The 14,325-nt window shown below is 40.9% G+C and overlaps 1 non-coding gene across 1 annotated transcript; it reads right to left on the minus strand.

Annotated features, from left to right (window-relative positions):
- Window positions 1-13,836: 13,836 nt before the first annotated feature.
- Window positions 13,837-13,908, minus strand: TRNAA-UGC (transfer RNA alanine (anticodon UGC)). The gene has a single exon. It is a non-coding gene; the product is annotated as a tRNA-Ala (tRNA).
- Between the last annotated feature and the right edge of the window lie 417 nt (window positions 13,909-14,325).

Raw genomic sequence — 14,325 nt, forward strand, 5'->3', positions numbered from 1 at the left:
AAATAAAGTTTACTGTATCGATTGACTCTTTTACGATAGCACTTCAAGGCCATTGTAGGGTTATTAATTGGCCTAAATTTCATTATTACTGTGTCTCAGGGAATAGAGAGTCCTCAAAGGTGGAAAGAGATAAGGAACAGCAAGTTGGTGAGCAGATAGAACACACACACAGTATTTGTCAATTAAGTTCATTGTCTTCTAAGGGCACATTTTGTAGCATCCAAAACAGTGACAATGGTAACATTATGAAGACCGATTATAGAGTATTATAAAAATATAATAAAAATGAAAAGTTTTAAATATTGTGAGAATTATCAAAATAAGACAGAGACACTCGGTAAGCAAATGCTGTTGGAAAAATGATGCCAATAGGCTTACTCAATGCAGGGTTGACACAAACCCTCAATTTGTAAAAAAAAAAAAACATGGTGTCTGTGAAGAGGAATAAAATGAGATGTGCCTGTACACATTCTTGTTAAGAAAACATGGAACATTATCCAGAGTAGATCACATATTAAGCCACGGAATAAGTCTAAACAAACTTAAGAGGAAGAAAATTGCACCAATTATCTTTTCTGACAATAACTGAATGAAGCCAAAAATTAATAACACTAAGAAAATAGAAGAATTCATTAGCATGTGGAAACTACACAACAGATTCTTAAATGACCATTGGGTCAAAGAGAAAAAAAAATGTAAAAGGGAATTTAAGAAATATCTCAAGACAAATAAAAATGAAAAAACAACATTCCAAATCTTATGGGATCCAGGGGAAAAAAGTATTAAGAGGGAAGTTTATAGTTGATAGAGGTGAACACTTATAGTTAAAAACAATAAAGATCTCAAATAAACAACCTAATTTTACACCTCAAGAAATCAGAAAAAGAGAAACAAATTAGGCCCCCAAATAGTGGAAGAAATGAAATACTAAAGATTAGAGCAGAAATAAGTGAAATAGAGAACAGGAAAACAATTTTAAAATCAACAAAACTAACAGTTGGTTTCTTGAAAAGATAAAGAAAATCCACAAATCATTAGTTTTCCATATGTATGGCTGTTCTTTGTCTTACTGACCTCGGTCTGGTCACACTTGCCCAGGATAGGACCCCAACAAAGTCTTCACATGAGTTTACTAAGCAAATTGAATGAGACACAACACCCAGCATAACCCTGACATGTTGTTAAGTATCCAACGTGCTAAATGCATTGAGCACAAATTTCCCTGGAACAAAAAGCTCTGCTTGTTTATTGGTGGAAATATGTTTATTTTATTTAACATGCAATGATGAAATAGATACATCAGTAGTCAAACCTCAGACATCTTGTTTACCTAAAGTTGTCTGTCTGTCTCCACAGTCCCGGAAAACGGTTCTGAGAGATTCTCCTTAGAGAAGAGCATAGGCTGCTGCACATACTTTATTTTGATTTATTTCACCTTCAAAGACTCATTTGTGGCTGATTTCTCACTTCAGTAAGGTTGTCAATGAGCGTGTACAGGATCATACGGAGCCCAGGAATTTCAACCTGAAGTCACACATACAGCAAAATGCTTAAAAACACAGTCACTGTCATCACACACCCAGGCTATGTACTGATATTTCAACACATTAATGAATGCCCACAGTGTTCATTCCTCTAGGATTGTTCCTTGTCATCCTTGAGCTCCAATTTGTTTATGCATAAAAGAAAGGAAAAGAATCATACCTAAGTTATGGGAAATTTAAGGAAAAGAGCATTAAGCTATGACAAAACTAGATAGCATATTAAAAATCAGAGACATCACTTTGCCAACAAAGGTACATATAGTCAAACTACTGGTTTTTCCAGTAGTCATGTACGGATGTGAGAGTTGAACCATAATGAAAGCTGAGCGCCAAAGAATTGATGCTTTTGAACTGTGGTGTTGGAGAAGACTCTTGAGAGTTCCTTGGACTGCAAGGAGGTAAAACCAGTTAATATCAAAGGAAATCAATTCTGAATATTCATTGGAAGGACTGATGCTAAAGCTGAAGCTCCAACACTTTGGCCACCTGATGCAAACAGCTGACTCATTGGAAAAGACCCTGATGCTGAGAAAGATTGAGGGCAAGAGGAAAAGGGGGCAACAAAGGATTAAGTAGTTGGATGCCATCACTCATTCAATGGACATTAATTTGAGCAAACTCTGAGAGATGATAAAGGACAGGAAAGCCTGGCATGCTGCAGTCCATGGGGTCACAAAGAATCAGACATGACTTAGCAACTGAACAACAAAGAAACCTCTAATCTGGGCTTAATAAAAGTCACCAAGCTAGGAACACACATATGGTTGCATGCTCATTTGTGTCTGACTCGGTGACCCTATGGACTGTAGCCCACCAGGCTCCTGGATTCTCCAGGCAATAATACTAGAGTGGTTTGCCGTTTCCTCCTCCAGGGTGTCTTGCCGACCCAGGGATCTAACCTGTGTGTCTTGTGTCTCCTGTATTAGCAGCCGGGTTCTTTACCACTTGGGAAGCTAAGAATGCACAAAATAAGAAAGAAAGAAAGAAAAAAAACTTAAGGAAGATTACCAAGTGAAATTGTCTTAGGTTAAACAGATAATTTGATGTATATCTCCTTTGCAAGGTTTTTTCTTCCCTTTGTCATGTTTAACATAAAAAACCAAGCACCTGATCCTGGTACACACATTTGTCCACCATTTGGCTTGGTGGCCCCACTTGCCTCATCTCTTGCAATAGCTGACTCCTTTTTTTAACAGTGAAAATATTGACATGGTTACCTCATGATTTGGTCATGTCATTCCATCTCCCTGGAACTCCCTCCTGCTCCTCTTTGCTAGATGAGAAATTCCTTCTCATTGCCCAAGTCTCAGCTCAGCCTCCATCTTCTCCACCTTCTCCAAATGAGTTCCAAGACCCTGCTCTGTGCTCCTAGAGCACATTGGATAGGATTCTGGCAAAATGCTCTCAATTTTGTGCATACCTACATCTGCTTCCCAGGTGATAAAGAACCCACCTGTCAATGCAGGAGACTTAAGAGACACAGGTTTGAACCCTGGGTCAGAAGGATCCCCTGGAGAAAGGAAGTGGCAGCCCACACCAGTATTCTTGCCTGGAGAATCCTATGGACAGTGAGGCCTGGCGATCTGTAGTCCATAGGGTCACAGAGAGTCAGGCATGATTGAAGCAACTTAACACTTACAAATGTATGTATTATTTCTCAAACTGGATTATAAGATCTTCCACAGAGGTGCCCAGGGCTGCTTCTTTTTCACATCCCTGGAGCATATAGCATATGTGCTGGTGATAATTGGAACAAAGGCGCCTCGGTGACATTGGCTGCTTGAACTTTTGCAAAGGCAAGTTTGGTCTGGCTACCTGATTTTAGTCGAACCCCAGGTTTCACCCAGGGCTTTCCTGGTGGCTCAGATGGTAGAGTCTGCTTGCAATTCAGGAGACTGGGTCGCTAAGATCCCCTGAAGAAGGGCATGGCTACTTCCTCCAGTATTCTTGCTTGGAGAATTCCGTGGACAGAAGAGCCTGGTGGGCTACAGTCAAGGAGGTCGCAAAGAGTTGGACATGACTGAGCCACTAACACTTTCACTTTTCGGGTTTTACTCAGGCTTGAGTGATGCTGCAGAGCTTGCTCGCCACTTTTTGGGCAGAGCTTGAATGCTGTTATCCCCACAAGAGAGAACAAGCTCTGGGAACAGAGTCACACTGAAGCAGCTGAGCAGGAAACTACCATGGTAAAGGATTTATTCGCTTGGAGAAAGCTTGTGGCCAATATTTCCCGTGGCCAGGTTGGAGAGTCTCTTTGGGACCTTGAGCTGAGAGCTGGCAGCTTGCTTGGAAGCCAGTAAAGGAAAATGTCATTAATTAATGACATCCTCTTTCCACCCTCGGAAGTGTGGCATTTGGAAGCAGACTGACGGGAATTTTAATTTTCATTTCAATCTTCACCTATGTGACCTTGAAAAAATTACTTAACTTTTCTAAGCCTCCATATTATCTTCATCTGTGAAACAGGAATAACTGTATTTTCCCAAGAGAGTATGTTGTGAGGAATCTGGACAGACTACAGTATAGAGTATATAGTATCTATACTTTTGAATATTTAGAATATAGTTTCTGGAGGAGCTTGGCTCACAGGATCCTTGACTCAACAGCAACAGTTGTTACTGAGATAAACCAGCTTATGACTAGTTACTTGAATCAGGCAGGGCATCTTCTGTGCTGAAACCACAGATTCCATGTAACTAACTCCCTCTTTTCAATACTCTATCACTTTCCAAAACATGAATGCATTGCCATATTAATACTTCTCAAGATAGCCGTGTCATTACATGTCTGTGTAAGGCATTCAGTCACATCTGACTCTTTGTGACCCCATGGCCTCTAGCCCACCAGGGTCCTCTGTCCATGGAATTCTCCAGGCAAGAATGCTACAGTGGATTGGCAGTTCCTTCTCCAGGGGATCTTCCCAACCCAGGGATCAAACCTGTGTCTCCCATACTGCAGAGAGACCCTTTACCATCTGTCATTACATGGGTCTCCTTGAAGTTGGCAGACCCCAAAATTATGAGCCCTAAATTCAAGCAGGTTATTTCTGGGTTCTTGGCAAATGGCTAACCTCATGCAGCAATGAAATTCTATAACTTCCTACTTGATGATGACACTTCTTGACTCTCTATCCTTGACAATAATACTCACTTTTCCTATATTGTCTTCCAGATTTCTTAACATGGTTTATAAAGTCATCTACCTTCCCATCCTTAGGACTTTGTGTAATTGTTTCCTCTGCCTGGAGCTTTACCATTTGCTCATCTCAACTCTCATCCTTCAGGTCATGAGTTATCTGCCATTATGACCACCCCATGGAGGCCTCACCAACCCTCAGTAGATATAGGACTCAGTGAACTCAGTTTTTTCTATCACTTATCATGCTTTATATTACTTTTGGATTACATCCCCAAACGTGGTTTAATCCGAGCCACTCCCCTTGTGCTCCAGGCACCAACACTAATAAAGGGGAAAAAAATCCAATGATTGGCCTAGCCATATTCACACCCTCATAAAGCAGATATTCTTGTTTTTCTATTAATTTTCTTGGAGCTCTTTTACCTCTCATGAAAACTGGGATGGTAACACCTTCCAGAGATAATTTCTTTGGCTCTTTGAGAACAAAAGATAACCCCGCAAAAAGAGAGAATCCCTGCACCCGTGTTCTGTTTCTACACCATTCCAACCAGGTAGGTTGTCTAACATTCAGGTCTCTTGATTCTTTAGTAAAACACAGAGAGAAATCTTCCGTCCCTATTTCATGGGTTTATTAAATGGATCCAAAGAAATGTTGATGTAAATGTGAATAGTGCCTGTAACTAACACACCTTGTCTCGGGGAAAGGAGAAAACTGAGTCCTAATAGCGGATTTTCTAATAAAGTTCAGATTACCAGGGAAGATTGGGAAGTGAGACATGGGTATTTAGTGAATATATTTATAAATTACCTGGCTAGAGATGCAGTTTGGGTGGGGAGGATGTGGGGGAGGCATTCTGAGAAGCTGATTTTGTCTCAGATCTCAGGTCTAAAGGTTCTGGGATGGGATGGGAAGGAAGGTACAGAGATTTTGTTCTCCCCACGCCAGCCTTTGCCTCATTTTTGTAGCTATTTTATTCAGAGTTTAAATTTACAGACTTTAGGTGAATAATAAGCATTTTTTTTGTTCTTTTTTGAAAGTCATAAATGCTCATCAAGCAGAAATTGTCAGTGTGAGGCCATTCTCTTGGCATCAAATCGCAGTTTAATGGCAGATCTAGGGTAGGGCTGTGCTGATTCTGTGGCAAAGAGATTTGTGCTGTGTTTTCTAAGAGAATGTAGCACAGGAGACTCATGCCTTTCGCCAGGTTGTGGAACAGGCCCTTGCTGATCAGTTCACTCACCCACATGTTTTCAGCTGGATGTATTCATTTCAATCTAGTCAATACCTACAACAACTGAGTCCTTGACATGTTGGCTTAATCTATCCCTTGGGGGAAAAAATGACTGTAGTGAACTATATCTGAGGTCCCTTAGGCACCAGCCCTGAACCTTTGTTTTCTAATCTGCATAAATTTGTATAAAGACATCAACAATGCCTCTGTTAAAGTCCCAGTCCAACCTAAGTGCATCATTAACTTTGGTTTCTTTTCTATTTGCTTCTAGATCCACGCTGTCTTTTCCTGATATGCTACCACCCGTCCACCCTCTCTTGGCTACCCTCTGAGGTGATGGTAAGAGATCCACCTGTGAGGAGCTGAGATGCTTATCTTTTAACGCCCAACCCTCATTGGGTGGGGGTGCCCCTGTGGTGTGCTCTTCAGGTAGGCTCAGAGAGCAACCCATCTGGAGACAGCCTCAGGTGAACTAGCAGAGAAATGCAGATGCTTGAAGAAGGATGCTGTCAGCCTTCAAAAGAACCTGTCCACTTGGGCTGTAGGTGAGCTGGGTGTGGGCCAGGGAGTGTGGGTGAGACATTGGCAGTTAGTGTCTGCTGCAATGTGTATTCCAGGCCAAGAGGGATCAGGAGATATGAACAAGAAGCAATGGGTACAGAATGGAGAACACAAGGCATGATGCTAGGAGGCAATAGGGCAGTAGGCACAGAGAAAATATGAGTTAGACTAGAAGACCTAAGCAGTTAGCACAGATCTACAAATTTCCCTGCCAAGGTGACTGGAGCCCCCAAGGGCCCACATACAGAATCCATCTGCCATGTCAGTGCGGTGAGATCAAAAACTACTTTTCATGATACCTGTGAGATTCTGTCCTTTCTGTCAACTCATGTGTGTCCTTAAACTATCCCATCTCTTCTTCCTTAAACCTACTTGAGTGCGTCTTTGTTTCTTGCCAGCCAAAGAGCCCCAACTAAATCACTCCTTAAATCTGTAACCCGATCTCAGCTAATCCAGAGCCTCGGGCCTCATCATAAATGCTGGTTGGTGTTCTGCCAGGCAGCATGGTCAGGACATGAAGAAGGCAGACTGTGGAGTCAGATCACTTGGGTTTAATTTCCAGCTCACCTACTTTTTACTGTGTGACTTCAGCAAGTTACCTTAACTTCCTTGTGCCTCAATTTTCTTATCTCTAAAGTGGGGATAATGATACCTATCTTACTGCAGTGGGGCTTCCCAGGTGATACCAGTGGTAAAGAACCTGCCTGTCAATGCAGGAGACATATGAGACATGGGTTCGATCTGTGGGTCGGCAAGATCCCCTGGAGCAGGAAATAGCAACTCATTCTAGTCTTCTTACCAGTTCATTTCAGTTCAGTTCAGTTGTTCAGTCGTGTCCAACTCTTTGCGACCCCATGAACTGAAGCATGCCATGGTGATGGTCTCCCTGTCCATCACCAACTCCCAGAGTCCACCCAAACCCATGTCGATGGAGTCAGTGATGCCATCCAGCCATCTCATCCTCTGTCGTCCCCTTCTCCTCCTGCCCTCAATCTTTCCCAGCATCAGGGTCTTTTCAAATGAGTCAGCTCTTCACATCAGGTGGCCAAAGTATTGGAGTTTCAGCTTCAATATTAGTCCTTCCAATGAACACCCAGGACTGATCTCCTTAAGGATGGACTGGTTGGATCTCCTTGCAGTTCAAGGGACTCTCAAGAATCTCCTCTAACACCACAGTTCAAAAGCATCGATTCTTCAGCACTCAGCTTTCTTTATAGTCCAACTCTCACATCCATACATGACCACTGGAAAAACCATAGCTGTGACTAGATGGACCTTTGTTGGCAAAGTAATGTCCCTGCTTTTTAATATGCTATCTAGGTTGGTTAGAGTCGGACACGACTGAAGCAACTTAGCAGCAGCAGCAGCAGGTTGGTTATAACTTTCCTTCCAAGGAGTAAACGTCTTTTAATTTCATGGCTGCAATCACCATCTGCATTATGGAGCCCAGAAAAATAAAGTCAGTTACTGTTTCCACTGTTTCCCCATCTATTTGCCATGAAGTGATGGGTCTGGACGCCATGATCTTAGTTTTCTGAATGTTGAGCTTTAAGCCAACTTTTTCACTCTCCTTTTTCACTTTCCTCAAGAGGCTTTTTAGTTCCTCTTCACTTTCTGCCATAAGGGTGGTGTCATTTGCATATCTGAGGTTATTGATATTTCTCCCAGCAATCTTGATTTCAGCTTGTGCTTCCTCCAGCCCAGCATTTCTCATGATGTACTCTGAATATAGGTTAAATAAAGGAAATCCCATAAACAGAGGAGCCTGGTGGTCTACAGTCCATAGGGTCACAAAGGGTTGGACATGACTTAGCAAGCACATGCATTGTTACTCTAATTTTTTTTAACATCTCAATGGATAGGAGGGAAAACTTGAAGACCAAGGTCCAATCTTGAAAGTTGGTGTTTTTCCAAGATTGAATGCCTCAAACATAATCTAGGAATGCCTCACTGTAACAAGGGACCAAGTGGATACTCTTAGAGTCTCTTGGCAGATACTTCTGTTATTCCCAGATCTTTGGGGCTTCTTTGCCCATAAATGAGGGTGGGCAAGCTGGGATAATCTCATTCTCTGCTTCAGGACACCTTGCGTATATGTAGCTGGGAGTTTCACTAAGTCTTTGCACAGGAAGATGTTAGAGGTAGCTTCGAGTCTGCTCAGTAGGAACCCCCAGCAGTTCCTCCATCGAGCAGGGATACTGCTGAGGTTGACTCCCCTGGCAAGTGAGAACTGGCTGGCATTCTGTCACCAAGTCCAGGGACATCTTATTAAACTATTAGACTTTTCTAGTTTCTGTTTACATTTTTCACTACCCATTAAATTCTTAAAGGACAGAAAAAGTGTGATTAAGGCTGGAACTCTGTCTTGTCCCATGGTTTCTTCCCCTAGACTGTGATGCTCCTTAGAGTTGAGACAGGTCCTGGCTCCTCTGTTGGCCCCACTGGTCTATGGTCCCTGAAAACTGGAACAGAACTGAGCTGTGAAAACACATGATGGCCAAAAAACATTTGATGCACATAGACACAGATAAAGTAATACTATCAAAGTCCTCCTCCAGGGGCATTCACATAATACTGCTCCCACCCTCCCCACCTATAACACTCTTTCAACATTGATGCCTATTAAAACTATTAATCCTTTAGATCTCAGCAAATATATTACCTCTAAAAGGAGTGATCCCAGGTTGGCCAATTAGCCAAGCCCCCTTGTTATACTTTGATGTCAAACTCTACAGCCTATCAAGATGGTTATTCAATTGATAGGAATACAATGGTTAGTCAACTTCATAATTATATATTTAATGTCTGATTATATTTTATATTATGCTCCCCTTCCCCCCACTATAACCTTCATTATACCTAGAAACACATCAACTTCAGGCACCATGGCATCTTAGGTGTCCAGCAGAGTGACTGGAACATAGAAAAATCACAAAACAATATTTTCTTAGTCAATGAAAAAATGAACAAATATAAAGATGGCACACAAAAAATATGTTTACTACAACCCTGAGTCCTAAAATGATTAAAAAGCCAGTAGTTGGCTTTTATAGATCCAAGGTTGGCCAAAAACCAGCTGGAGGAGAAGTGGTTTAGGAAATATATAAAAGCTTTCTAATCATCTTTGTTATGGGGGTCCTTTTAGCCAGACAATTATGTTCTCTTGCTCTCCTTTCAGTAAACAGGTTTTGGAAGGGAGGTGCATTTCCATGATGTTTGCCGATTTTATAGATGCTTTTTTTTTCCCCTTGAGCTGATGAGTGAATGATTATTTTAAAAAAAAAGAAAGAAAAAAAAACAAGTGGTTCAAATGGAGAGAGTTTTAGCCCGCTGAAGCATTAGTTTAGTGTGGTACTTTTTTTTTTTTTTTTCTTAATTGCTTTGAGAAAAATAGAAATCTTTAATAATTGGAGTGATGTGCCCTTCAGGGTTGTATGGGTACCAATCTTTGTAAAACTACGTGTAAATATCTTTGAGATGGAATTTAAAATCATCATTGTTTCTTTTATTTTTATGATTATTTTTAATGTAGCATGAACCAAATTGCTTGTTTCCACCACCACACATGTTATTTTGAAACACTGTCCATATTCAGCACAAATCCTATATATTAATTGAATGTTCATATAACCCATCAATGGGAGGGTCACTGATTTCTCTTTAAAGAGAAGTTCAAATACCAAATGGTTATCTTTAAAGAATAGAAAGGGCATTTCCACTCACACATTGGGTATTTCATAGAAACTACCTAACCCAAACATATAGATTTTTCTTTTTTTCTATTTTATTGTTATTCTGAGGAACTCAGATTCATTGATTTTTACTAACCTATGCCAGTGTTTTCCAAACAGTGCTTTATCTAAATGAATGTCTTATCTCCTGTTTTGACAGTCTTCATGGTAAAGCAGGAGACTGAGTGAAAACCATTCCTTCCTTCATTTATTCACCTGTTCCTTCACCCATCTATTTGTTCAAATATTTGTTCATAGACTGAAGACAACTTTATTTGAAGTCTACCACCTGTCAGAAATGGTGCCAGGCTCAGCGTCATGATACCATGATTCAAATTACCCTTCACTGCACCTGTATGACCCTGGTGGAGGCCGTCCTCACACAGTTGGCAGATACATGATCCTTGTAGTGTTGGTCATTACCTCAATGCGTCTCTCCTTTTCTCACCAAAGCCTTACCTCTTGGGTGCAGAGATGAATCAACAGGATTGTCTGATGTTGGGTAGAAAAGGCAGGTGAGTCAACGGTTACAACTCAATGTGGTATGTGTGAAGATAGGGCTGAGAGTAGGTGTGTGTGAGAGCACAGATAAAGGGTGAATCCACCATGCTGAGGACATAGGGATGGAAAGGGAAGATGACTTCTGAGTTGAGTGTTGTCAGACACGTAGAACTGAGTGTAGCGAAGGGAGAAGGAAGGGAACTTAAGAGAGGGAGCCAGGTGTATCTGGATTTCCACAAGCTCTTTGACAGAGAGTTTCATAGTCAATGGAACTGCTTCTAGAATTGGAAATTGACATATTTTTCATTAGTCTAATAAAGGGGGAACCTTAGAGAGACTCAGCATGGCCCTCCTGCCTCTTTTTTTTCCACCCCAGGTTCTTCCTCTCACCTTCCACATGGTCTTCCCTCCTCAGCTGCTTTGTCCAAGTGGAAACTCACTCACTGCTGCTGGTGCCTGGACCACACATTCCATGCCCATGTCTTTTCAACCAGCGCAATCCCGGGCTGAGTCCCCTGCCAGCCATCTGCTGATCTTGGCCAGCTCTGCAGACTCAGCGCCTCTGGTGGAAGGTGACGGTGAGCCTTCTGCAAACAGGAAGCACCCAGCTAATTCTGCTGATGATGCAAAATGGGAAAGGAAGATAGGCAGTCACCGTTTTTCAAACTGACAGCTGGAAATAATAAAAACAGACATGAGGCCAAATGTTCACTGGGGCAGAGCATCCTGATGGGAAAGTTGAAACTGAATCAACTTAATGAGGAGAGGAGGTGGCTTTGGGTATATTGCCTATCAGAATGCTGGGCATAGGCAGATAAAACCCCCAAACATTGACTTAATAGACATTAAGGAAGGAGATAAGGCCTCCAGGAAGCCTCCTGTACTTCCTATCTACATATAACCTCACTTTATCAACACCAATGCACTTATAAACCAAAATCTGAAATTCTGAAGCAGAGATTGCCTTTTCAGACAGAGTAATACCACAGGACCCAATTAACTGGGGACAAATAGAAAGTGGGAGATAAAATATTGTATAATGAGATCAGTTGGGGGATGTAAATGAAATCCCACAGTCTTGTAATATGATAGAAAAAATATTTATACAAATCATTATATTAATATGTAGAGCATCAAAGAGTTGCCCAAATCCAGTGCCCATGTGAAATCACCCTCTGGGCAATGGAGAATTCCAGGTATAGTTAGATTCTGGTCCAGAGATGCTCCATTTAGGAAAACCCGAACTGAATGAATCATCTATTATGAATCTGTGGTTGCACTCAGTTTCCGGAAAAACATAGACCTGGATTCTCAGAAATGTATTCCTCTACTGCTTCAGGCTTTCATTTCACATGATGTTACAGAAAGAGGTAACAAAAGGGAAAGGAAAACCTCAGTCATTTTCACAAACCTACAATTTACCAGATAATTTTTTTTTCACATACCTTCTTTAATTTACTTCACATTCATGCAAGAAACAGAACATAGTTCTTCATTTTACAAATTTGAACTCAAGGCTGTGTGTGTGCTTAGTCACTCAGTCATGTTTTCCAGCAAAAATATTGGAAGGGGTCACCAGTCCCCACCCCCACCCCCAGGGGAATCTTCCTGACCCAGGGATCAAACCCACAATTCCAGGGTCTTCTGCATTATAGGTACATTCTTTACCCACTTGAGCCACTGGGAACTCAAGGGTAGTAGATGCTAACTGACTTACTTAAGGCTGAAGAGTAGAAGAGCAGGGTCTGGGCCGCCATTTCAGAAATGTTAGAAGCAAAGTGAATGACTCTGTTCTATACAGGATGAATCACAAGTTGTTCTAAGTACTACCTGGGTACATCTGTGTTTTTAACATCTAGGTCCTAGTAAACCCTGGTCCCCTCATCTTTATAATCCCACCCATCATGCTGCTGACTAGTGATCAGTCATGTCGAACCCTGCAACCCCATGGACTGCAGCCCATCAGCCTCCTCTGACCACCAATTCCGACAAGCTGAAATAAGGTGCTTGCAATTCAAGGTGCTTACCTGTCCCATCTCTTATCTTCAAGATTAGTGACTCAAAGGAGAACTTTCCATTCACAGTGAAGCTTTTGGAATAGAAGGAGAGGTGGAATTTATGCCATTGTTTGTGACTCTTTCTCTTTGATATTATTTAATAACCAGATAATCTCAGAAACAGAATCAAGCCAATGAATACCCAAGGACACAGCTACGTAACTTTTAGTTAAATCACTTATTTTCTGTGGTATGCTGGTCGCTTGTTTGGGATTTCAGGTTCATATTAAGAAAGCTCCCATATATGATCTCCATCACCTAGTGGCAGTCACGAGCTACTATAAGAGCTACCAAAATCCAGCACAAATGCTGTTTCTTTTTTGGCTCTCAAGCAGTTTTTCTTTATTTTTTTCTTTCTTTTTTGATGATCAAAAACTATTTTTCTTCCAGTTTATTGTGATAATTAACCTACAGCACTGTATAAGTTTAAGGTGTACAGCACAATGGTTTGACATGCATACATCATAAAATGATGATCACAATAAGTGAATATCCATCATCTTATATAGATATTGTTGTTCAGTTGTTCAGTCGTGTCTGACTCTGCAACCCCATGAAATGCAGTATGCTAGGCTTCCCTGTCCAACACCAACTCCCAGAGTCTACTCAAACTCATGTCCATTGATTCGGTGATGCCATTCAATCAGCTCATCCTCTATCATCCCCTTCTCCTCCCGCCTTCAATCATTCCTAGCATCAGGGTCTTTTCAAATGAGCCACTTCGCATCACGTGACCAAGGTATTGACGCTTCAGCTTCAGCATCAGTCCTTCCAATGAATATTCAGGGTTGATTTCCTTTAGGATGGACTGGTTGGATCTCCTTGCAGTCCAAGGGACTCTCAAGAGTCTTATCTAGCACTGCAATTAGAAAGAATCAGTTGTTTGATGTTTAGTGTTCTTTATAGACATTAAATAAATAGAAAAAAGCAAGTATTTTTTTCTTGGATTTACTCTCTTAACCTCATATATAACATAAAGCAGTGTTAATTATATTTATCTTGATGTAATTTTTAAAAATTCAAATCTATACGTGCACTAGCTATATTTTCCAAGAATTAAACAAGAAGGAAGTGGAGATGCTGGGGATTGAACCCAGGACCTCATACATGCAAAGCATGTGCTCTACCACTGAGCTACATCCCCATGTTCATGCAATGCTTTTAAATAAGTTTTGCCAGTGTTTAATCAAAGAAACTTGCCTGAACCAAACTATTTTATGTTAGGAAAAAAAAAGCAGTATTATTTCATGTGGAGGTAATTTTGATAACGGAAGTTGAAGTATATCACAGTTAGTAGCTCAACTCTGGCTTTATAAGAGATATATTTTATCTTCCATAGAGGCAGTAAATCCACAATTTACAAATTATTTTCACAGGAAAAGGTGACAGCAGATTATATAAAAGAAAGCAGACAAAGATATAATGATCCAGGAATCCATTCCTTTATGAGGATCCAATTAAATTATATATTATTTAAATGTGTGATTATAAAAGTTATATAAGCTCATTATCAATATTTTTAAATATATATTTATACTATCAGAGATAACTTTTCCATGCA

Source organism: Bos mutus, chromosome 6 (genome assembly GCF_027580195.1).
Source record: "Bos mutus isolate GX-2022 chromosome 6, NWIPB_WYAK_1.1, whole genome shotgun sequence".
Classification (NCBI taxonomy): domain Eukaryota; kingdom Metazoa; phylum Chordata; class Mammalia; order Artiodactyla; family Bovidae; genus Bos; species Bos mutus.